The sequence below is a fragment of the Saccoglossus kowalevskii genome, chromosome 11, assembly GCF_978046115.1.
Source record: "Saccoglossus kowalevskii chromosome 11, keSacKowa6.1, whole genome shotgun sequence".
Taxonomy (NCBI): domain Eukaryota; kingdom Metazoa; phylum Hemichordata; class Enteropneusta; family Harrimaniidae; genus Saccoglossus; species Saccoglossus kowalevskii.
Window position 1 is genome coordinate 32,160,128 of NC_140651.1, and position 22,873 is coordinate 32,183,000.

Sequence of the window (22,873 nt, forward strand, 5' to 3'; positions counted from 1 at the left end):
ATATACATTTCTATGGTGAAAACAAACATTACTCAGAAAGATAAAAATCCATTCAACTGAGATGACCGATGAATTTCGAATACCTGTGCGTCATTCAGACATTGACACCTTCTCACGCATTGATATCATGAATGGTATTCTTGTTTTAGGAACTGCCATCAGATGATGATTTTAAGGAAGGATTTATTACAGATTGGCGTGAGGGCACGTTGCATTCCTCCTGCGCCGCAAGTTTGTATATATCGATGTTTATCTCGGCGATATATCATACCAAAATAAACGAAGATCCTACCGAGATTTGAACTCGGATCGCTGGATTCAAAGTCCAGAGTGCTCACCATTACACCATAGGACCTGTAATACTTCCTTCCAATATACATTTCTATGGTGAAAACAAACATTACTCAGAAAGATAAAAATCCTTTCAACTGAGATGAACTATGCAATTCGAATACATGTGCGTCACTCAGACATTGACACCTTCTCGCGCATTGATATCATGAATGGTATTATTGTTTTAGGAACTGCCATCAGATGATGATTGTGAGGAAGGATTTATTACAGATTGGCGTGAGGGCACGTCGCATTCCTCCTGCGCCGCAAGTTTGTATATATCGATGTTTATCCCGGCGATATATCATACCAAAATAAACGAAGATCCTACCGAGATTTGAACTCGGATCGCTGGATTTAAAGACCAGAGTACTAACCATTACACCATAGGGCCTGTAATACTTCCTGCCAATATACATTTCTATGGTGAAAACAAATATTACTCAGAAAGATAAAATTCCTTTCAACTGAGATGACCGATGCAATTCGAATACCTGTGCGTCACTCAGACATTGACACCGTCTCACGCATTGATAACATGAATGGTATTATTGTTTTAGGAACTGCCATCAGATGATGATTTTAAGGAAGGATTTATTACAGATTGGCGTGAGGGCACGTCGCATTCCTCCTGCGCCGCAAGTTTGTATATATCGATGTTTATCTCGGCGATATATCATACCAAAATAAACGAAGATCCTACCGAAATTTGAACTCGGATCGCTGGATTTAAAGTCCAAATTACTAACCATTACACCATAGGGCCTGTAATACTTCCTGCCAATATACATTTCTATGGTGAAAACAAACATTACTCAGAAAGATAAAAATCCTTTCAGCTGAGATGACAGATGCAATTCGAATACCTGTGCGTCACTCAGACATTGACACCTTCTCACGCATTGATATCATGAAAGGTATTATTGTTCTAGCAACTGCCATCAGATGATGATTTTAAGGAAGGATTTATTACAGATTGGCGTGAGGGCACGTCGCATTCCTCCTGCGCCGCAAGTTTGTATATATCGATGTTTACCTCGGGGATATATCATACCAAAACAAACGAAGGTACTACCGAGATTTGAACTCGGATCGCTGGATTCAAAGTCCAGAGTGCTCACCATTACACCATAGGACCTGTAATACTTCCTTCCAATATACATTTCTATGGTGAAAACAAACATTACTCAGAAAGATAAAAATCCTTTCAACTGAGATGAACTATGCAATTCGAATACATGTGCGTCACTCAGACATTGATACCTTCTCGCGCATTGATATCATGAATGGTATTATTGTTTTAGGAACTGCCATCAGATGATGATTGTGAGGAAGGATTTATTACAGATTGGCGCGAGGGCACGTCGCATTCCTCCTGCGCCGCAAGTTTGTATATATCGATGTTTATCCCGGCGATATATCATACCAAAATAAACGAAGATCCTACCGAGATTTGAACTCGGATCGCTGGATTTAAAGACCAGAGTACTAACCATTACACCATAGGGCCTGTAATACTTCCTGCCAATATACATTTCTATGGTGAAAACAAATATTACTCAGAAAGATAAAATTCCTTTCAACTGAGATGACCAATGCAATTCGAATACCTGTGCGTCACTCAGACATTGACACCGTCTCACGCATTGATAACATGAATGGTATTATTGTTTTAGGAACTGCCATCAGATGATTATTTTAAGGAAGGATTTATTACAGATTGGCGTGAGGGCACGTCGCATTCCTCCTGCGCCGCAAGTTTGTATATATCGATGTTTATCTCGGCGATATATCATACCAAAATAAACGAAGATCCTACCGAAATTTGAACTCGGATCGCTGGATTTAAAGTCCAAAGTACTAACCATTACACCATAGGGCCTGTAATACTTCCTGCCAATATACATTTCTATGGTGAAAACAAACATTACTCAGAAAGATAAAAATCCTTTCAGCTGAGATGACAGATGCAATTCGAATACCTGTGCGTCACTCAGACATTGACACCTTCTCACGCATTGATATCATGAAAGGTATTATTGTTCTAGCAACTGCCATCAGATGATGATTTTAAGGAAGGATTTATTACAGATTGGTGTGAGGGCACGTCGCATTCCTCCTGCGCCGCAAGTTTGTATATATCGATGTTTACCTCGGGGATATATCATACCAAAACAAACGAAGGTACTACCGATATTTGAACTCGGATCGCTGGATTCAAAGTCCAGAGTGCTCACAATTACACCATAGGACCTGTAATACTTCCTTCCAATATACATTTCTATGGTGAAAACAAACATTACTCAGAAAGATAAAAATCCTTTCAACTGAGATGAACTATGCAATTCGAATACATGTGCGTCACTCAGACATTGACACCTTCTCGCGCATTGATATCATGAATGGTATTATTGTTTTAGGAACTGCCATCAGATGATGATTGTGAGGAAGGATTTATTACAGATTGGCGTGAGGGCACGTCGCATTCCTCCTGCGCCGCAAGTTTGTATATATCGATGTTTATCCCGGCGATATATCATACCAAAATAAACGAAGATCCTACCGAGATTTGAACTCGGATCGCTGGATTTAAAGACAAGAGTACTAACCATTACACCATAGGGCCTGTAATACTTCCTGCCAATATACATTTCTATGGTGAAAACAAATATTACTCAGAAAGATAAAATTCCTTTCAACTGAGATGACCGATGCAATTCGAATACCTGTGCGTCACTCAGACATTGACACCGTCTCACGCATTGATAACATGAATGGTATTATTGTTTTAGGAACTGCCATCAGATGATGATTTTAAGGAAGGATTTATTACAGATTGGCGTGAGGGCACGTCGCATTCCTCCTGCGCCGCAAGTTTGTATATATCGATGTTTATCTCGGCGATATATCATACCAAAATAAACGAAGATCCTACCGAAATTTGAACTCGGATCGCTGGATTTAAAGTCCAAATTACTAACCATTACACCATAGGGCCTGTAATACTTCCTGCCAATATACATTTCTATGGTGAAAACAAACATTACTCAGAAAGATAAAAATCCTTTCAGCTGAGATGACAGATGCAATTCGAATACCTGTGCGTCACTCAGACATTGACACCTTCTCACGCATTGATATCATGAAAGGTATTATTGTTCTAGCAACTGCCATCAGATGATGATTTTAAGGAAGGATTTATTACAGATTGGCGTGAGGGCACGTCGCATTCCTCCTGCGCCGCAAGTTTGTATATATCGATGTTTACCTCGGGGATATATCATACCAAAACAAACGAAGGTACTACCGAGATTTGAACTCGGATCGCTGGATTCAAAGTCCAGAGTGCTCACCATTACACCATAGGACCTGTAATACTTCCTTCCAATATACATTTCTATGGTGAAAACAAACATTACTCAGAAAGATAAAAATCCTTTCAACTGAGATGAACTATGCAATTCGAATACATGTGCGTCACTCAGACATTGATACCTTCTCGCGCATTGATATCATGAATGGTATTATTGTTTTAGGAACTGCCATCAGATGATGATTGTGAGGAAGGATTTATTACAGATTGGCGCGAGGGCACGTCGCATTCCTCCTGCGCCGCAAGTTTGTATATATCGATGTTTATCCCGGCGATATATCATACCAAAATAAACGAAGATCCTACCGAGATTTGAACTCGGATCGCTGGATTTAAAGACCAGAGTACTAACCATTACACCATAGGGCCTGTAATACTTCCTGCCAATATACATTTCTATGGTGAAAACAAATATTACTCAGAAAGATAAAATTCCTTTCAACTGAGATGACCAATGCAATTCGAATACCTGTGCGTCACTCAGACATTGACACCGTCTCACGCATTGATAACATGAATGGTATTATTGTTTTAGGAACTGCCATCAGATGATGATTTTAAGGAAGGATTTATTACAGATTGGCGTGAGGGCACGTCGCATTCCTCCTGCGCCGCAAGTTTGTATATATCGATGTTTATCTCGGCGATATATCATACCAAAATAAACGAAGATCCTACCGAAATTTGAACTCGGATCGCTGGATTTAAAGTCCAAAGTACTAACCATTACACCATAGGGCCTGTAATACTTCCTGCCAATATACATTTCTATGGTGAAAACAAACATTACTCAGAAAGATAAAAATCCTTTCAGCTGAGATGACAGATGCAATTCGAATACCTGTGCGTCACTCAGACATTGACACCTTCTCACGCATTGATATCATGAAAGGTATTATTGTTCTAGCAACTGCCATCAGATGATGATTTTAAGGAAGGATTTATTACAGATTGGTGTGAGGGCACGTCGCATTCCTCCTGCGCCGCAAGTTTGTATATATCGATGTTTACCTCGGGGATATATCATACCAAAACAAACGAAGGTACTACCGAGATTTGAACTCGGATCGCTGGATTCAAAGTCCAGAGTGCTCACAATTACACCATAGGACCTGTAATACTTCCTTCCAATATACATTTCTATGGTGAAAACAAACATTACTCAGAAAGATAAAAATCCTTTCAACTGAGATGAACTATGCAATTCGAATACATGTGCGTCACTCAGACATTGACACCTTCTCGCGCATTGATATCATGAATGGTATTATTGTTTTAGGAACTGCCATCAGATGATGATTGTGAGGAAGGATTTATTACAGATTGGCGTGAGGGCACGTCGCATTCCTCCTGCGCCGCAAGTTTGTATATATCGATGTTTATCCCGGCGATATATCATACCAAAATAAACGAAGATCCTACCGAGATTTGAACTCGGATCGCTGGATTTAAAGACCAGAGTACTAACCATTACACCATAGGGCCTGTAATACTTCCTGCCAATATACATTTCTATGGTGAAAACAAATATTACTCAGAAAGATAAAATTCCTTTCAACTGAGATGACCGATGCAATTCGAATACCTGTGCGTCACTCAGACATTGACACCGTCTCACGCATTGATAACATGAATGGTATTATTGTTTTAGGAACTGCCATCAGATGATGATTTTAAGGAAGGATTTATTACAGATTGGCGTGAGGGCACGTCGCATTCCTCCTGCGCCGCAAGTTTGTATATATCGATGTTTATCTCGGCGATATATCATACCAAAATAAACGAAGATCCTACCGAAATTTGAACTCGGATCGCTGGATTTAAAGTCCAAATTACTAACCATTACACCATAGGGCCTGTAATACTTCCTGCCAATATACATTTCTATGGTGAAAACAAACATTACTCAGAAAGATAAAAATCCTTTCAGCTGAGATGACAGATGCAATTCGAATACCTGTGCGTCACTCAGACATTGACACCTTCTCACGCATTGATATCATGAAAGGTATTATTGTTCTAGCAACTGCCATCAGATGATGATTTTAAGGAAGGATTTATTACAGATTGGCGTGAGGGCACGTCGCATTCCTCCTGCGCCGCAAGTTTGTATATATCGATGTTTACCTCGGGGATATATCATACCAAAACAAACGAAGGTACTACCGAGATTTGAACTCGGATCGCTGGATTCAAAGTCCAGAGTGCTCACCATTACACCATAGGACCTGTAATACTTCCTTCCAATATACATTTCTATGGTGAAAACAAACATTACTCAGAAAGATAAAAATCCTTTCAACTGAGATGAACTATGCAATTCGAATACATGTGCGTCACTCAGACATTGATACCTTCTCGCGCATTGATATCATGAATGGTATTATTGTTTTAGGAACTGCCATCAGATGATGATTGTGAGGAAGGATTTATTACAGATTGGCGCGAGGGCACGTCGCATTCCTCCTGCGCCGCAAGTTTGTATATATCGATGTTTATCCCGGCGATATATCATACCAAAATAAACGAAGATCCTACCGAGATTTGAACTCGGATCGCTGGATTTAAAGACCAGAGTACTAACCATTACACCATAGGGCCTGTAATACTTCCTGCCAATATACATTTCTATGGTGAAAACAAATATTACTCAGAAAGATAAAATTCCTTTCAACTGAGATGACCAATGCAATTCGAATACCTGTGCGTCACTCAGACATTGACACCGTCTCACGCATTGATAACATGAATGGTATTATTGTTTTAGGAACTGCCATCAGATGATGATTTTAAGGAAGGATTTATTACAGATTGGCGTGAGGGCACGTCGCATTCCTCCTGCGCCGCAAGTTTGTATATATCGATGTTTATCTCGGCGATATATCATACCAAAATAAACGAAGATCCTACCGAAATTTGAACTCGGATCGCTGGATTTAAAGTCCAAAGTACTAACCATTACACCATAGGGCCTGTAATACTTCCTGCCAATATACATTTCTATGGTGAAAACAAACATTACTCAGAAAGATAAAAATCCTTTCAGCTGAGATGACAGATGCAATTCGAATACCTGTGCGTCACTCAGACATTGACACCTTCTCACGCATTGATATCATGAAAGGTATTATTGTTCTAGCAACTGCCATCAGATGATGATTTTAAGGAAGGATTTATTACAGATTGGTGTGAGGGCACGTCGCATTCCTCCTGCGCCGCAAGTTTGTATATATCGATGTTTACCTCGGGGATATATCATACCAAAACAAACGAAGGTACTACCGAGATTTGAACTCGGATCGCTGGATTCAAAGTCCAGAGTGCTCACAATTACACCATAGGACCTGTAATACTTCCTTCCAATATACATTTCTATGGTGAAAACAAACATTACTCAGAAAGATAAAAATCCTTTCAACTGAGATGAACTATGCAATTCGAATACATGTGCGTCACTCAGACATTGACACCTTCTCGCGCATTGATATCATGAATGGTATTATTGTTTTAGGAACTGCCATCAGATGATGATTGTGAGGAAGGATTTATTACAGATTGGCGTGAGGGCACGTCGCATTCCTCCTGCGCCGCAAGTTTGTATATATCGATGTTTATCCCGGCGATATATCATACCAAAATAAACGAAGATCCTACCGAGATTTGAACTCGGATCGCTGGATTTAAAGACCAGAGTACTAACCATTACACCATAGGGCCTGTAATACTTCCTGCCAATATACATTTCTATGGTGAAAACAAATATTACTCAGAAAGATAAAATTCCTTTCAACTGAGATGACCGATGCAATTCGAATACTTGTGCGTCACTCAGACATTGACACCGTCTCACGCATTGATAACATGAATGGTATTATTGTTTTAGGAACTGCCATCAGATGATGATTTTAAGGAAGGATTTATTACAGATTGGCGTGAGGGCACGTCGCATTCCTCCTGCGCCGCAAGTTTGTATATATCGATGTTTATCTCGGCGATATATCATACCAAAATAAACGAAGATCCTACCGAAATTTGAACTCGGATCGCTGGATTTAAAGTCCAAAGTACTAACCATTACACCATAGGACCTGTAATACTTCCTTCCAATATACATTTCTATGGTGAAAACAAACATTACTCAGAAAGATAAAAATCCTTTCAACTGAGATGAACTATGCAATTCGAATACATGTGCGTCACTCAGACATTGACACCTTCTCGCGCATTGATATCATGAATGGTATTATATTGTTTTAGGAACTGCCATCAGATGATGATTGTGAGGAAGGATTTATTACAGATTGGCGTGAGGGCACGTCGCATTCCTCCTGCGCCGCAAGTTTGTATATATCGATGTTTATCCCGGCGATATATCATACCAAAATAAACGAAGATCCTACCGAGATTTGAACTCGGATCGCTGGATTTAAAGACCAGAGTACTAACCATTACACCATAGGGCCTGTAATACTTCCTGCCAATATACATTTCTATGGTGAAAACAAATATTACTCAGAAAGATAAAATTCCTTTCAACTGAGATGACCGATGCAATTCGAATACCTGTGCGTCACTCAGACATTGACACCGTCTCACGCATTGATAACATGAATGGTATTATTGTTTTAGGAACTGCCATCAGATGATGATTTTAAGGAAGGATTAATTACAGATTGGCGTGAGGGCACGTCGCATTCCTCCTGCGCCGCAAGTTTGTATATATCGATGTTTATCTCGGCGATATATCATACCAAAATAAACGAAGATCCTACCGAAATTTGAACTCGGATCGCTGGATTTAAAGTCCAAAGTGCTAACCATTACACCATAGGGCCTGTAATACTTCCTGCCAATATACATTTCTATGGTGAAAACAAACATTACTCAGAAAGATAAAAATCCTTTCAGCTGAGATGACAGATGCAATTCGAATACCTGTGCGTCACTCAGACATTGACACCTTCTCACGCATTGATATCATGAAAGGTATTATTGTTCTAGCAACTGCCATCAGATGATGATTTTAAGGAAGGATTTATTACAGATTGGCGTGAGGGCACGTCGCATTCCTCCTGCGCCGCAAGTTTGTATATATCGATGTTTACCTCGGGGATATATCATACCAAAACAAACGAAGGTACTACCGAGATTTGAACTCGGATCGCTGGATTCAAAGTCCAGAGTGCTCACCATTACACCATAGGACCTGTAATACTTCCTTCCAATATACATTTCTATGGTGAAAACAAACATTACTCAGAAAGATAAAAATCCTTTCAACTGAGATGAACTATGCAATTCGAATACATGTGCGTCACTCAGACATTGACACCTTCTCGCGCATTGATATCATGAATGGTATTATTGTTTTAGCAACTGCCATCAGATGATGATTTTAAGGAAGGATTTTTTACAGATTGGCGTGAGGGCACGTCGCATTCCTCCTGCGCCGCAAGTGTGTATATATCGATGTTTATCTCGGCGATATATCATACCAAAATAAACGAAGGTCCTACCGAGATTTGACCTCGGATCGCTGGAATCAAAGTCCAGAGTGCTAACCATTCCACCATAGGAGCTGTAATATTTCTTTCCAATATACGTTTCTATGGTGAAAACAAACATTACTCAGAAAGATAAAAATCCTTTCAACTGAAATGACCGATGAATTTCGAATACCTGTGCGTCATTCAGACATTGACACCTTCTCACGCATTAATATCATGAATGGTATTATTGTTTTAGCAACTGCGATCAGATGATGATTTTAAGGAAGGATTTTTTACAGATTGGCGTGAGGGCACGTCGCATTCCTCCTGCGCCGCAAGTGTGTATATATCGATGTTTATCTCGGCGATATATCATACCAAAATAAACGAAGGTCCTACCGAGATTTGAACTCGGATCGCTGGATTCAAAGTCCAGAGTGCTAACCATTACACCATAGGACCTGTAATACTTCTTTCCAATATACGTTTCTATGGTGAAAACAAACATTACTCAGAAAGATAAAAATCCTTTCAACTGAGATGACCGATGAATTTCGAATACCTGTGCGTCATTCAGACATTAACATTCAGACACCTTCTCACGCATTATTATCATGAATGGTAGTATTGTTTTAGCAACTGCCATTAGATGATGATTTTAAGGAAGGAATTATTACAGATTGGCGTGAGGGCACGTCGCATTCCTCCTGCGCCGCAAGTTTGTATATATCGATGTTTATCTCGGCGATATATCATAAGATAAAAATCCTTTCAACTGAGATGAACTATGCAATTCGAATACATGTGCGTCACTCAGACATTGACACCTTCTCGCGCATTGATATCATGAATGGTATTATTGTTTTAGGAACTGCCATCAGATGATGATTGTAAGGAAGGATTTATTACAGATTGGCGTGATATATCATACCAAAATAAACGATGATCCTACCGAGATTTGAACTCGGATCGCTGGATTTAAACACCAGAGTACTAACCATTACACCATAGGGCCTGTAATACTTCCTGCCAATATACATTTCTATGGTGAAAACAAACATTACTCAGAAAGATAAAAATCCTTTCAACTGAGATGACCGATGAATTTCGAATACCTGTGCGTCATTCAGACATTGACACCTTCTCACACATTAATATCATGAATGGTATTATTGTTTTAGCAACTGCCATCAGATGATGATTTTAAGGAATGATTTTTTACAGATTGGCGTGAGGGCACGTCGCATTCCTCCTGCGCCGCAAGTGTGTATATATCGATGTTTATCTCGGCGATATATCATACCAAAATAAACGTAGGTCCTACCGAGATTTGAACTCGGATCGCTGGAATCAAAGTCCAGAGTGCTAACCATTCCACCATAGGAGCTGTAATATTTCTTTCCAATATACGTTTCTATGGTGAAAACAAACATTACTCAGAAAGATAAAAATCCTTTCAACTGAAATGACGGATGAATTTCGAATACCTGTGCGTCATTCAGACATTGACACCTTCTCACGCATTGATATCATGAATGGTATTATTGTTTTAGGAACTGCCATCAGATGATGATTTTAAGGCAGGATTTTTTACAGATTGGCGTGAGGGCACGTCGCATTCCTCCTGCGCCGCAAGTGTGTATATATCGATGTTTATCTCGGCGATATATCATACCAAAAGAAACGAAGTTCCTACCGAGATTTGAACTCGGATCGCTGGATTTAAAGTCCAGAGTACTAACCATTACACGTAGGGCCTGTAATACTTCCTGCCAATATACATTTCTATGGTGAAAACAAACATTACTCAGAAAGATAAAAATCCTTTCAACTGAGATGACCGATGAATTTCGAATACCTGTGCGTCACTCAGACATTGACACCTTCTCACGCATTGATATCATGAAAGGTATTATTGTTTTAGCAACTGCCCTCAGATGATTATTTTTAGGAAGGATTTATTACAGATTGGCGTGAGGGCACGTCGCATTCCTCCTGCGCCGCAAGTTTGTATATATCGATGTTTATCTCGGCGATATATCATACCAAAATAAACGAAGATCCTACCGAGATTTGAACTCGGATCGCTGGATTTAAAGTCCAGAGTACTAACAATTACACCATAGGGCCTGTAATACTTCCTGCCAATATACATTTCTATGGTGAAAACAAACATTACACAGAATGATAAAAATCCTTTCAACTGAGATGAACGATGCAATTCGAATACATGTGCGTCACTCAGACATTGACACCTTCTCACGCATTGATATCATGAAAGGTATTATTGTTTTAGCAACTGCCCTCAGATGATGATTTTTAGGAAGGATTTATTACAGATTGGCGTGAGGGCACGTCGCATTCCTCCTGCGCCGCAAGTGTGTATATATCGATGTTTATCTCGGCGATATATCTTACCAAAATAAACGAAGGTCCTACCGAGATTTGAACTCGGATCGCTGGATTTAAAGTCCAGAGTACTAACCATTACACCATTGGGCCTGTAATTCTTCCTGCCAATATACATTTCTATGGTGAAAACAAACATTACTCAGAAAGATAAAAATCCTTTCAACTGAGATGACCGATGAATTTCGAATACCTGTGCGTCATTCAGACATTGACACCTTATCACGCACTAATATCATGAATGGTATTATTGTTTTAGCAACTGCCATCAGATGATGATTTTAAGGAAGGATTTATTACAGATTGGCGTGAGGGCACGTCGCATTCCTCCTGCGCCGCAAGTTTGTATATATCGATATTTATCTCGGCGATATATCATACCAAAATAAACGAAGGTCCTACAGAGATTTGAAATCAGATCGCTGGATTCAAAGTCCAGAGTGCTGACCATTACACCATAGGACTTGTAGTACTTCCTTCCAATATACATTTCTATAGTGAAAACAAACATTACTCAGAAAGATAAAAATCCTTTCAACTGAAATGACCGATGAATTTCGAATACCTGTGCGTCATTCAGACATTGACACCTTCTCACGCATTGATATCATGAATGGTATTATTGTTTTAGGAACGGCCATCAGATGATGATTTTAAGGCAGGATTTTTTACAGATTGGCGTGAGGGCACGTCGCATTCCTCCTGCGCCGCAAGTGTGTATATATCGATGTTTATCTCGGCGATATATCATACCAAATGAAACGAAGATCCTACCGAGATTTGAACTCGGATCGCTGGATTTAAAGTCCAGAGTACTAACCATTACACGTAGGGCCTGTAATACTTCCTGCCAATATACATTTCTATGGTGAAAACAAACATTACTCAGAAAGATAAAAATCCTTTCAACTGAGATGACCGATGAATTTCGAATACCTGTGCGTCATTCAGACATTGACATTCAGACACCTTCTCACGCATTATTATCATGAATGGTAGTATTGTTTTAGCAACTGCCATTAGATGATGATTTTAAGGAAGGATTTATTACAGATTGGCGTGAGGGCACGTCGCATTCCTCCTGCGCCGCAAGTTTGTATATATCGATGTTTAACTCGGGGATATATCATACCAAAATAAACAAAGGTCCTACCGAGATTTTAACTCGGATCGCTGGATTCAGAGTCCAGAGTGCTAACCATTACACCATAGAGCCTGTAATACTTCCTTTCAATATACATTTCTATGGTGAAAACAAACATTACTCAGAAAAATAAAAATCCTTTCAACTGAGATGACCGATGCATTTCGAATACCTGTGCGTCATTCAGACATTGACACCTTATCACGCACTAATATCATGAATGGTATTATTGTTTTAGCAACTGCCATCAGATGATGATTTTAAGGAAGGATTTATTACAGATTGGCGTGAGGGCACGTCGCATTCCTCCTGCGCCGCAAGTTTGTATATATCGATGTTTATCTCGGCGATATATCATACCAAAATAAACGAAGATCCTACCGAGATTTGAACTCGGATCGCTGGATTTAAAGTCCAGAGTACTAACAATTACACCATAGGGCCTGTAATACTTCCTGCCAATATACATTTCTATGGTGAAAACAAACATTACACAGAATGATAAAAATCCTTTCAACTGAGATGAACGATGCAATTCGAATACATGTGCGTCACTCAGACATTGACACCTTCTCACGCATTGATATCATGAAAGGTATTATTGTTTTAGCAACTGCCCTCAGATGATGATTTTTAGGAAGGATTTATTACAGATTGGCGTGAGGGCACGTCGCATTCCTCCTGCGCCGCAAGTGTGTATATATCGATGTTTATCTCGGCGATATATCTTACCAAAATAAACGAAGGTCCTACCGAGATTTGAACTCGGATCGCTGGATTTAAAGTCCAGAGTACTAACCATTACACCATTGGGCCTGTAATTCTTCCTGCCAATATACATTTCTATGGTGAAAACAAACATTACTCAGAAAGATAAAAATCCTTTCAACTGAGATGACCGATGAATTTCGAATACCTGTGCGTCATTCAGACATTGACACCTTATCACGCACTAATATCATGAATGGTATTATTGTTTTAGCAACTGCCATCAGATGATGATTTTAAGGAAGGATTTATTACAGATTGGCGTGAGGGCACGTCGCATTCCTCCTGCGCCGCAAGTTTGTATATATCGATATTTATCTCGGCGATATATCATACCAAAATAAACGAAGGTCCTACAGAGATTTGAAATCAGATCGCTGGATTCAAAGTCCAGAGTGCTGACCATTACACCATAGGACTTGTAGTACTTCCTTCCAATATACATTTCTATAGTGAAAACAAACATTACTCAGAAAGATAAAAATCCTTTCAACTGAAATGACCGATGAATTTCGAATACCTGTGCGTCATTCAGACATTGACACCTTCTCACGCATTGATATCATGAATGGTATTATTGTTTTAGGAACGGCCATCAGATGATGATTTTAAGGCAGGATTTTTTACAGATTGGCGTGAGGGCACGTCGCATTCCTCCTGCGCCGCAAGTGTGTATATATCGATGTTTATCTCGGCGATATATCATACCAAATGAAACGAAGATCCTACCGAGATTTGAACTCGGATCGCTGGATTTAAAGTCCAGAGTACTAACCATTACACGTAGGGCCTGTAATACTTCCTGCCAATATACATTTCTATGGTGAAAACAAACATTACTCAGAAAGATAAAAATCCTTTCAACTGAGATGACCGATGAATTTCGAATACCTGTGCGTCATTCAGACATTGACATTCAGACACCTTCTCACGCATTATTATCATGAATGGTAGTATTGTTTTAGCAACTGCCATTAGATGATGATTTTAAGGAAGGATTTATTACAGATTGGCGTGAGGGCACGTCGCATTCCTCCTGCGCCGCAAGTTTGTATATATCGATGTTTAACTCGGGGATATATCATACCAAAATAAACGAAGGTCCTACCGAGATTTGAACTCGGATCGCTGGATTCAGAGTCCAGAGTGCTAACCATTACACCATAGGAACTGTAATACATTTCAATATACATTTCTATGATGAAAACAACTATTACTCAGAAAGATAAAATTCCTTTCAACTGAGATGACCGATGCAATTCGAATACCTGTGCGTCACTCAGACATTGACACCGTCTCACGCATTGATAACATGAATGGTATTATTGTTTTAGGAACTGCCATCAGATGATGATTTTAAGGAAGGATTTATTACAGATTGGCGTGAGGGCACGTCGCATTCCTCCTGCGCCGCAAGATTGTATATATCGATGTTTATCTAGGCGATATATCATACCAAAATAAACGAAGGTACTACCGAGATTTGAACTCGTATCGCTGGATTCAAAGTCCAGAGTGCTGACCATTACACCATAGGACTTGTAATACTTCCTTCCAATATACATTTCTATGGTGAAAACAAACATTACTCAGAAAGATAAAAATCCTTTCAACTGAGATGAACGATGCAATTCGAATACATGTGCGTCACTCAGACATTGACACCTTCTCACGCATTGATATCATGAAAGGTATTTTTGTTTTAGCAACTGCCCTCAGATGATGATTTTTAGGAAGGATTTATTACAGATTGGCGTGAGGGCACGTCGCATTCCTCCTGCGCCGCAAGTTTGTATATATCGATGTTTATCCCGGCGATATATCATACCAAAATAAACAAAGATCCTACCGAGATTTGAACTCGGATCGCTGGATTTAAAGACCAGAGTACTAACCATTACACCATAGGGCCTGTAATACTTCCTGCCAATATACATTTCTATGGTGAAAACAAACATTACTCAGAAAGATAAAAATCCTTTCAACTGAGATGACCGATGAATTTCGAATACCTGTGCGTCATTCAGACATTGACACCTTCTCACACATTAATATCATGAATGGTATTATTGTTTTAGCAACTGCCATCAGATGATGATTTTAAGGAATGATTTTTTACAGATTGGCGTGAGGGCACGTCGCATTCCTCCTGCGCCGCAAGTGTGTATATATCGATGTTTATCTCGGCGATATATCATACCAAAATAAACGAAGGTCCTACCGAGATTTGAACTCGGATCGCTGGAATCAAAGTCCAGAGTGCTAACCATTCCACCATAGGAGCTGTAATATTTCTTTCCAATATACGTTTCTATGGTGAAAACAAACATTACTCAGAAAGATAAAAATCCTTTCAACTGAAATGACCGATGAATTTCGAATACCTGTGCGTCATTCAGACATTGACACCTTCTCACGCATTGATATCATGAATGGTATTATTGTTTTAGGAACTGCCATCAGATGATGATTTTAAGGCAGGTTTTTTTACAGATTGGCGTGAGGGCACGTCGCATTCCTCCTGCGCCGCAAGTGTGTATATATCGATGTTTATCTCGGCGATATATCATACCAAAATAAACGAAGTTCCTACCGAGATTTGAACTCGGATCGCTGGATTTAAAGTCCAGAGTACTAACCATTACACGTAGGGCCTGTAATACTTCCTGCCAATATACATTTCTATGGTGAAAACAAACATTACTCAGAAAGATAAAAATCCTTTCAACTGAGATGACCGATGAATTTCGAATACCTGTGCGTCACTCAGACATTGACACCTTCTCACGCATTGATATCATGAAAGGTTTTATTGTTTTAGCAACTGCCCTCAGATGATGATTTTAAGGAAGGATTTATTACAGATTGGCGTGAGGGCACGTCGCATTCCTCCTGCGCCGCAAGTTTGTATATATCGATATTTATCTCGGCGATATATCATACCAAAATAAACGAAGGTCCTACAGAGATTTGAAATCAGATCGCTGGATTCAAAGTCCAGAGTGCTGACCATTACACCATAGGACTTGTAATACTTCCTTCCAATATACATTTCTATGGTGAAAACAAACATTACTCAGAAAGATAAAAATCCTTTCAACTGAAATGACCGATGAATTTCGAATACCTGTGCGTCATTCAGACATTGACACCTTCTCACGCATTGATATCATGAATGGTATTATTGTTTTAGGAACGGCCATCAGATGATGATTTTAAGGCAGGATTTTTTACAGATTGGCGTGAGGGCACGTCGCATTCCTCCTGCGCCGCAAGTGTGTATATATCGATGTTTATCTCGGCGATATATCATACCAAATGAAACGAAGATCCTACCGAGATTTGAACTCGGATCGCTGGATTTAAAGTCTAGAGTACTAACCATTACACGTAGGGCCTGTAATACTTCCTGCCAATATACATTTCTATGGTGAAAACAAACATTACTCAGAAAGATAAAAATCCTTTCAACTGAGATGACCGATGAATTTCGAATACCTGTGCGTCATTCAGACATTGACATTCAGACACCTTCTCACGCATTATCATCATGAATGGTAGTATTGTTTTAGCAACTGCCATTAGATGATGATTTTAAGGAAGGATTTATTACAGATTGGCGTGAGGGCACGTCGCATTCCTCCTGCGCCGCAAGTTTGTATATATCGATGTTTAACTCGGGGATATATCATACCAAAATAAACGAAGGTCCTACCGAGATTTGAACTCGGATCGCTGGATTCAGAGTCCAGAGTGCTAACCATTACACCATAGGAACTGTAATACATTTCAATATACATTTCTATGATGAAAACAACTATTACTCAGAAAGATAAAATTCCTTTCAACTGAGATGACCGATGCAATTCGAATACCTGTGCGTCACTCAGACATTGACACCGTCTCACGCATTGATAACATGAATGGTATTATTGTTTTAGGAACTGCCATCAGATGATGATTTTAAGGAAGGATTTATTACAGATTGGCGTGAGGGCACGTCGCATTCCTCCTGCGCCGCAAGATTGTATATATCGATGTTTATCTAGGCGATATATCATACCAAAATAAACGAAGGTACTACCGAGATTTGAACTCGTATCGCTGGATTCAAAGTCCAGAGTGCTGACCATTACACCATAGGACTTGTAATACTTCCTTCCAATATACATTTCTATGGTGAAAACAAACATTACTCAGAAAGATAAAAATCCTTTCAACTGAGATGAACGATGCAATTCGAATACATGTGCGTCACTCAGACATTGACACCTTCTCACGCATTGATATCATGAAAGGTATTTTTGTTTTAGCAACTGCTCTCAGATGATGATTTTTAGGAAAGATTTATTACAGATTGGCGTGAGGGCACGTCGCATTCCTCCTGCGCCGCAAGTTTGTATATATCGATATTTATTTCGGCGATATATCATACCAAAATAAACGAAGGTCCTACAGAGATTTGAAATCAGATCGCTGGATTCAAAGTCCAGAGTGCTGACCATTACACCATAGGGCCTGTAATACTTCCTTCCAATATACATTTCTATGGTGAAAACAAACATTACTCAGAAAGATAAAAATCCTTTCAACTGAGATGAACTATGCAATTCGAATACATGTGCGTCACTCAGACATTGACACCTTCTCGCGCATTGATATCATGAATGGTATTATTGTTTTAGGAACTGCCATCAGATGATGATTGTAAGGAAGGATTTATTACAGATTGGCGTGAGGGCACGTCGCATTCCTCCTGCGCCGCAAGTTTGTATATATCGATGTTTATCCCGGCGATATATCATACCAAAATAAACGAAGATCCTACCGAGATTTGAACTCGGATCGCTGGATTTAAAGACCAGAGTACTAACCATTACACCATAGGGCCTGTAATACTTCCTGCCAATATACATTTCTATGGTGAAAACAAACATTACTCAGAAAGATAAAAATCCTTTCAACTGAGATGACCGATGAATTTCGAATACCTGTGCGTCATTCAGACATTGACACCTTCTCACGCATTAATATCATGAATGGTATTATTGTTTTAGCAACTGCCATCAGATGATGATTTTAAGGAAGGATTTATTACAGATTGGCGTGAGGGCACGTCGCATTCCTCCTGCGCCGCAAGTGTGTATATATCGATGTTTATCTCGGCGATATATCATACCAAAATAAACGAAGGTCCTACCGAGATTTGAACTCGGATCGCTGGATTCAAATTCCAGAGTGCTAACCATTCCACCATAGGAGCTGTAATATTTCTTTCCAATATACGTTTCTATGGTGAAAACAAACATTACTCAGAAAGATAAAAATCCTTTCAACTGAAATGACCGATGAATTTCGAATACCTGTGCGTCATTCAGACATTGACACCTTCTCACGCATTGATATCATGAATGGTATTATTGTTTTAGGAACGGCCATCAGATGATGATTTTAAGGCAGGATTTTTTACAGATTGGCGTGAGGGCACGTCGCATTCCTCCTGCGCCGCAAGTGTGTATATATCGATGTTTATCTCGGCGATATATCATACCAAATGAAACGAAGATCCTACCGAGATTTGAACTCGGATCGCTGGATTTAAAGTCCAGAGTACTAACCATTACACGTAGGGCCTGTAATACTTCCTGCCAATATACATTTCTATGGTGAAAACAAACATTACTCAGAAAGATAAAAATCCTTTCAACTGAGATGACCGATGAATTTCGAATACCTGTGCGTCATTCAGACATTGACATTCAGACACCTTCTCACGCATTATTATCATGAATGGTAGTATTGTTTTAGCAACTGCCATTAGATGATGATTTTAAGGAAGGATTTATTACAGATTGGCGTGAGGGCACGTCGCATTCCTCCTGCGCCGCAAGTTTGTATATATCGATGTTTAACTCGGGGATATATCATACCAAAATAAACGAAGGTCCTACCGAGATTTGAACTCGGATCGCTGGATTCAGAGTCCAGAGTGCTAACCATTACACCATAGGAACTGTAATACATTTCAATATACATTTCTATGATGAAAACAACTATTACTCAGAAAGATAAAATTCCTTTCAACTGAGATGACCGATGCAATTCGAATACCTGTGCGTCACTCAGACATTGACACCGTCTCACGCATTGATAACATGAATGGTATTATTGTTTTAGGAACTGCCATCAGATGATGATTTTAAGGAAGGATTTATTACAGATTGGCGTGAGGGCACGTCGCATTCCTCCTGCGCCGCAAGATTGTATATATCGATGTTTATCTAGGCGATATATCATACCAAAATAAACGAAGGTACTACCGAGATTTGAACTCGTATCGCTGGATTCAAAGTCCAGAGTGCTGACCATTACACCATAGGACTTGTAATACTTCCTTCCAATATACATTTCTATGGTGAAAACAAACATTACTCAGAAAGATAAAAATCCTTTCAACTGAGATGAACGATGCAATTCGAATACATGTGCGTCACTCAGACATTGACACCTTCTCACGCATTGATATCATGAAAGGTATTTTTGTTTTAGCAACTGCCCTCAGATGATGATTTTTAGGAAGGATTTATTACAGATTGGCGTGAGGGCACGTCGCATTCCTCCTGCGCCGCAAGTTTGTATATATCGATGTTTATCCCGGCGATATATCATACCAAAATAAACAAAGATCCTACCGAGATTTGAACTCGGATCGCTGGATTTAAAGACCAGAGTACTAACCATTACACCATAGGGCCTGTAATACTTCCTGCCAATATACATTTCTATGGTGAAAACAAACATTACTCAGAAAGATAAAAATCCTTTCAACTGAGATGACCGATGAATTTCGAATACCTGTGCGTCATTCAGACATTGACACCTTCTCACACATTAATATCATGAATGGTATTATTGTTTTAGCAACTGCCATCAGATGATGATTTTAAGGAATGATTTTTTACAGATTGGCGTGAGGGCACGTCGCATTCCTCCTGCGCCGCAAGTGTGTATATATCGATGTTTATCTCGGCGATATATCATACCAAAATAAACGAAGGTCCTACCGAGATTTGAACTCGGATCGCTGGAATCAAAGTCCAGAGTGCTAACCATTCCACCATAGGAGCTGTAATATTTCTTTCCAATATACGTTTCTATGGTGAAAACAAACATTACTCAGAAAGATAAAAATCCTTTCAACTGAAATGACCGATGAATTTCGAATACCTGTGCGTCATTCAGACATTGACACCTTCTCACGCATTGATATCATGAATGGTATTATTGTTTTAGGAACTGCCATCAGATGATGATTTTAAGGCAGGTTTTTTTACAGATTGGCGTGAGGGCACGTCGCATTCCTCCTGCGCCGCAAGTGTGTATATATCGATGTTTATCTCGGCGATATATCATACCAAAATAAACGAAGTTCCTACCGAGATTTGAACTCGGATCGCTGGATTTAAAGTCCAGAGTACTAACCATTACACGTAGGGCCTGTAATACTTCCTGCCAATATACATTTCTATGGTGAAAACAAACATTACTCAGAAAGATAAAAATCCTTTCAACTGAGATGACCGATGAATTTCGAATACCTGTGCGTCACTCAGACATTGACACCTTCTCACGCATTGATATCATGAAAGGTTTTATTGTTTTAGCAACTGCCCTCAGATGATGATTTTAAGGAAGGATTTATTACAGATTGGCGTGAGGGCACGTCGCATTCCTCCTGCGCCGCAAGTTTGTATATATCGATATTTATCTCGGCGATATATCATACGAAGGTCCTACAGAGATTTGAAATCAGATCGCTGGATTCAAAGTCCAGAGTGCTGACCATTACACCATAGGGCCTGTAATACTTCCTTCCAATATACATTTCTATGGTGAAAACAAACATTACTCAGAAAGATAAAAATCCTTTCAACTGAGATGAACTATGCAATTCGAATACATGTGCGTCACTCAGACATTGACACCTTCTCGCGCATTGATATCATGAATGGTATTATTGTTTTAGGAACTGCCATCAGATGATGATTGTAAGGAAGGATTTATTACAGATTGGCGTGAGGGCACGTCGCATTCCTCCTGCGCCGCAAGTGTGTATATATCGATGTTTATCTCGGCGATATATCATACCAAATGAAACGAAGATCCTACCGAGATTTGAACTCGGATCGCTGGATTTAAAGTCTAGAGTACTAACCATTACACGTAGGGCCTGTAATACTTCCTGCCAATATACATTTCTATGGTGAAAACAAACATTACTCAGAAAGATAAAAATCCTTTCAACTGAGATGACCGATGAATTTCGAATACCTGTGCGTCATTCAGACATTCAGGTGACATTCAGACACCTTCTCACGCATTATCATCATGAATGGTATTATTGTTTTAGCAACTGCCATCAGATGATGATTTTAAGGAATGATTTTTTACAGATTGGCGTGAGGGCACGTCGCATTCCTCCTGCGCCGCAAGTGTGTATATATCGATATTTATTTCGGCGATATATCATACCAAAATAAACGAAGGTCCTACCGAGATTTGAAATCAGATCGCTGGATTCAAAGTCCAGAGTGCTGACCATTACACCATAGGACTTGTAATACTTCCTTCCAATATACATTTCTATGGTGAAAACAAACATTACTCAGAAAGATAAAAATCCTTTCAACTGAAATGACCGATGAATTTCGAATACCTGTGCGTCATTCAGACATTGACACCTTCTCACGCATTGATATCATGAATGGTATTATTGTTTTAGGAACTGCCATCAGATGATGATTTTAAGGCAGGATTTTTTACAGATTGGCGTGAGGGCACGTCGCATTCCTCCTGCGCCGCAAGTGTGTATATATCGATGTTTATCTCGGCGATATATCATACCAAAATAAACGAAGTTCCTACCGAGATTTGAACTCGGATCGCTGGATTTAAAGTCCAGAGTACTAACCATTACACGTAGGGCCTGTAATACTTCCTGCCAATATACATTTCTATGGTGAAAACAAACATTACTCAGAAAGATAAAAATCCTTTCAACTGAGATGACCGATGAATTTCGAATACCTGTGCGTCACTCAGACATTGACACCTTCTCACGCATTGATATCATGAAAGGTATTATTGTTTTAGCAACTGCCCTCAGATGATTATTTTTAGGAAGGATTTATTACAGATTGGCGTGAGGGCACGTCGCATTCCTCCTGCGCCGCAAGTTTGTATATATCGATGTTTATCTCGGCGATATATCATACCAAAATAAACGAAGATCCTACCGAGATTTGAACTCGGATCGCTGGATTTAAAGTCCAGAGTACTAACCATTACACCATAGGG

The 22,873-nt window shown here is 39.5% G+C and overlaps 10 non-coding genes across 10 annotated transcripts; all 10 read right to left on the bottom strand.

Moving 5' to 3' along the window:
* Nucleotides 1-283: 283 nt before the first annotated feature.
* On the bottom strand, nucleotides 284-355 carry TRNAQ-UUG (transfer RNA glutamine (anticodon UUG)). Its single transcript has one exon. It is a non-coding gene; the product is annotated as a tRNA-Gln (tRNA).
* A 1,044-nt stretch (nucleotides 356-1,399) lies between these two features.
* TRNAQ-UUG (transfer RNA glutamine (anticodon UUG)) lies at nucleotides 1,400-1,471 on the bottom strand. Its single transcript has one exon. It is a non-coding gene; the product is annotated as a tRNA-Gln (tRNA).
* A 2,160-nt stretch (nucleotides 1,472-3,631) lies between these two features.
* TRNAQ-UUG (transfer RNA glutamine (anticodon UUG)) lies at nucleotides 3,632-3,703 on the bottom strand. The gene has a single exon. It is a non-coding gene; the product is annotated as a tRNA-Gln (tRNA).
* Nucleotides 3,704-5,863: 2,160 nt separating this feature from the next.
* Nucleotides 5,864-5,935, bottom strand: TRNAQ-UUG (transfer RNA glutamine (anticodon UUG)). The gene has a single exon. It is a non-coding gene; the product is annotated as a tRNA-Gln (tRNA).
* A 2,906-nt stretch (nucleotides 5,936-8,841) lies between these two features.
* Nucleotides 8,842-8,913, bottom strand: TRNAQ-UUG (transfer RNA glutamine (anticodon UUG)). The gene has a single exon. It is a non-coding gene; the product is annotated as a tRNA-Gln (tRNA).
* Nucleotides 8,914-9,585: 672 nt separating this feature from the next.
* TRNAQ-UUG (transfer RNA glutamine (anticodon UUG)) lies at nucleotides 9,586-9,657 on the bottom strand. The gene has a single exon. It is a non-coding gene; the product is annotated as a tRNA-Gln (tRNA).
* A 3,091-nt stretch (nucleotides 9,658-12,748) lies between these two features.
* Nucleotides 12,749-12,820, bottom strand: TRNAQ-CUG (transfer RNA glutamine (anticodon CUG)). Its single transcript has one exon. It is a non-coding gene; the product is annotated as a tRNA-Gln (tRNA).
* A 1,795-nt stretch (nucleotides 12,821-14,615) lies between these two features.
* Nucleotides 14,616-14,687, bottom strand: TRNAQ-CUG (transfer RNA glutamine (anticodon CUG)). Its single transcript has one exon. It is a non-coding gene; the product is annotated as a tRNA-Gln (tRNA).
* Nucleotides 14,688-17,222: 2,535 nt separating this feature from the next.
* Nucleotides 17,223-17,294, bottom strand: TRNAQ-CUG (transfer RNA glutamine (anticodon CUG)). The gene has a single exon. It is a non-coding gene; the product is annotated as a tRNA-Gln (tRNA).
* A 2,164-nt stretch (nucleotides 17,295-19,458) lies between these two features.
* Nucleotides 19,459-19,530, bottom strand: TRNAQ-CUG (transfer RNA glutamine (anticodon CUG)). The gene has a single exon. It is a non-coding gene; the product is annotated as a tRNA-Gln (tRNA).
* Between the last annotated feature and the right edge of the window lie 3,343 nt (nucleotides 19,531-22,873).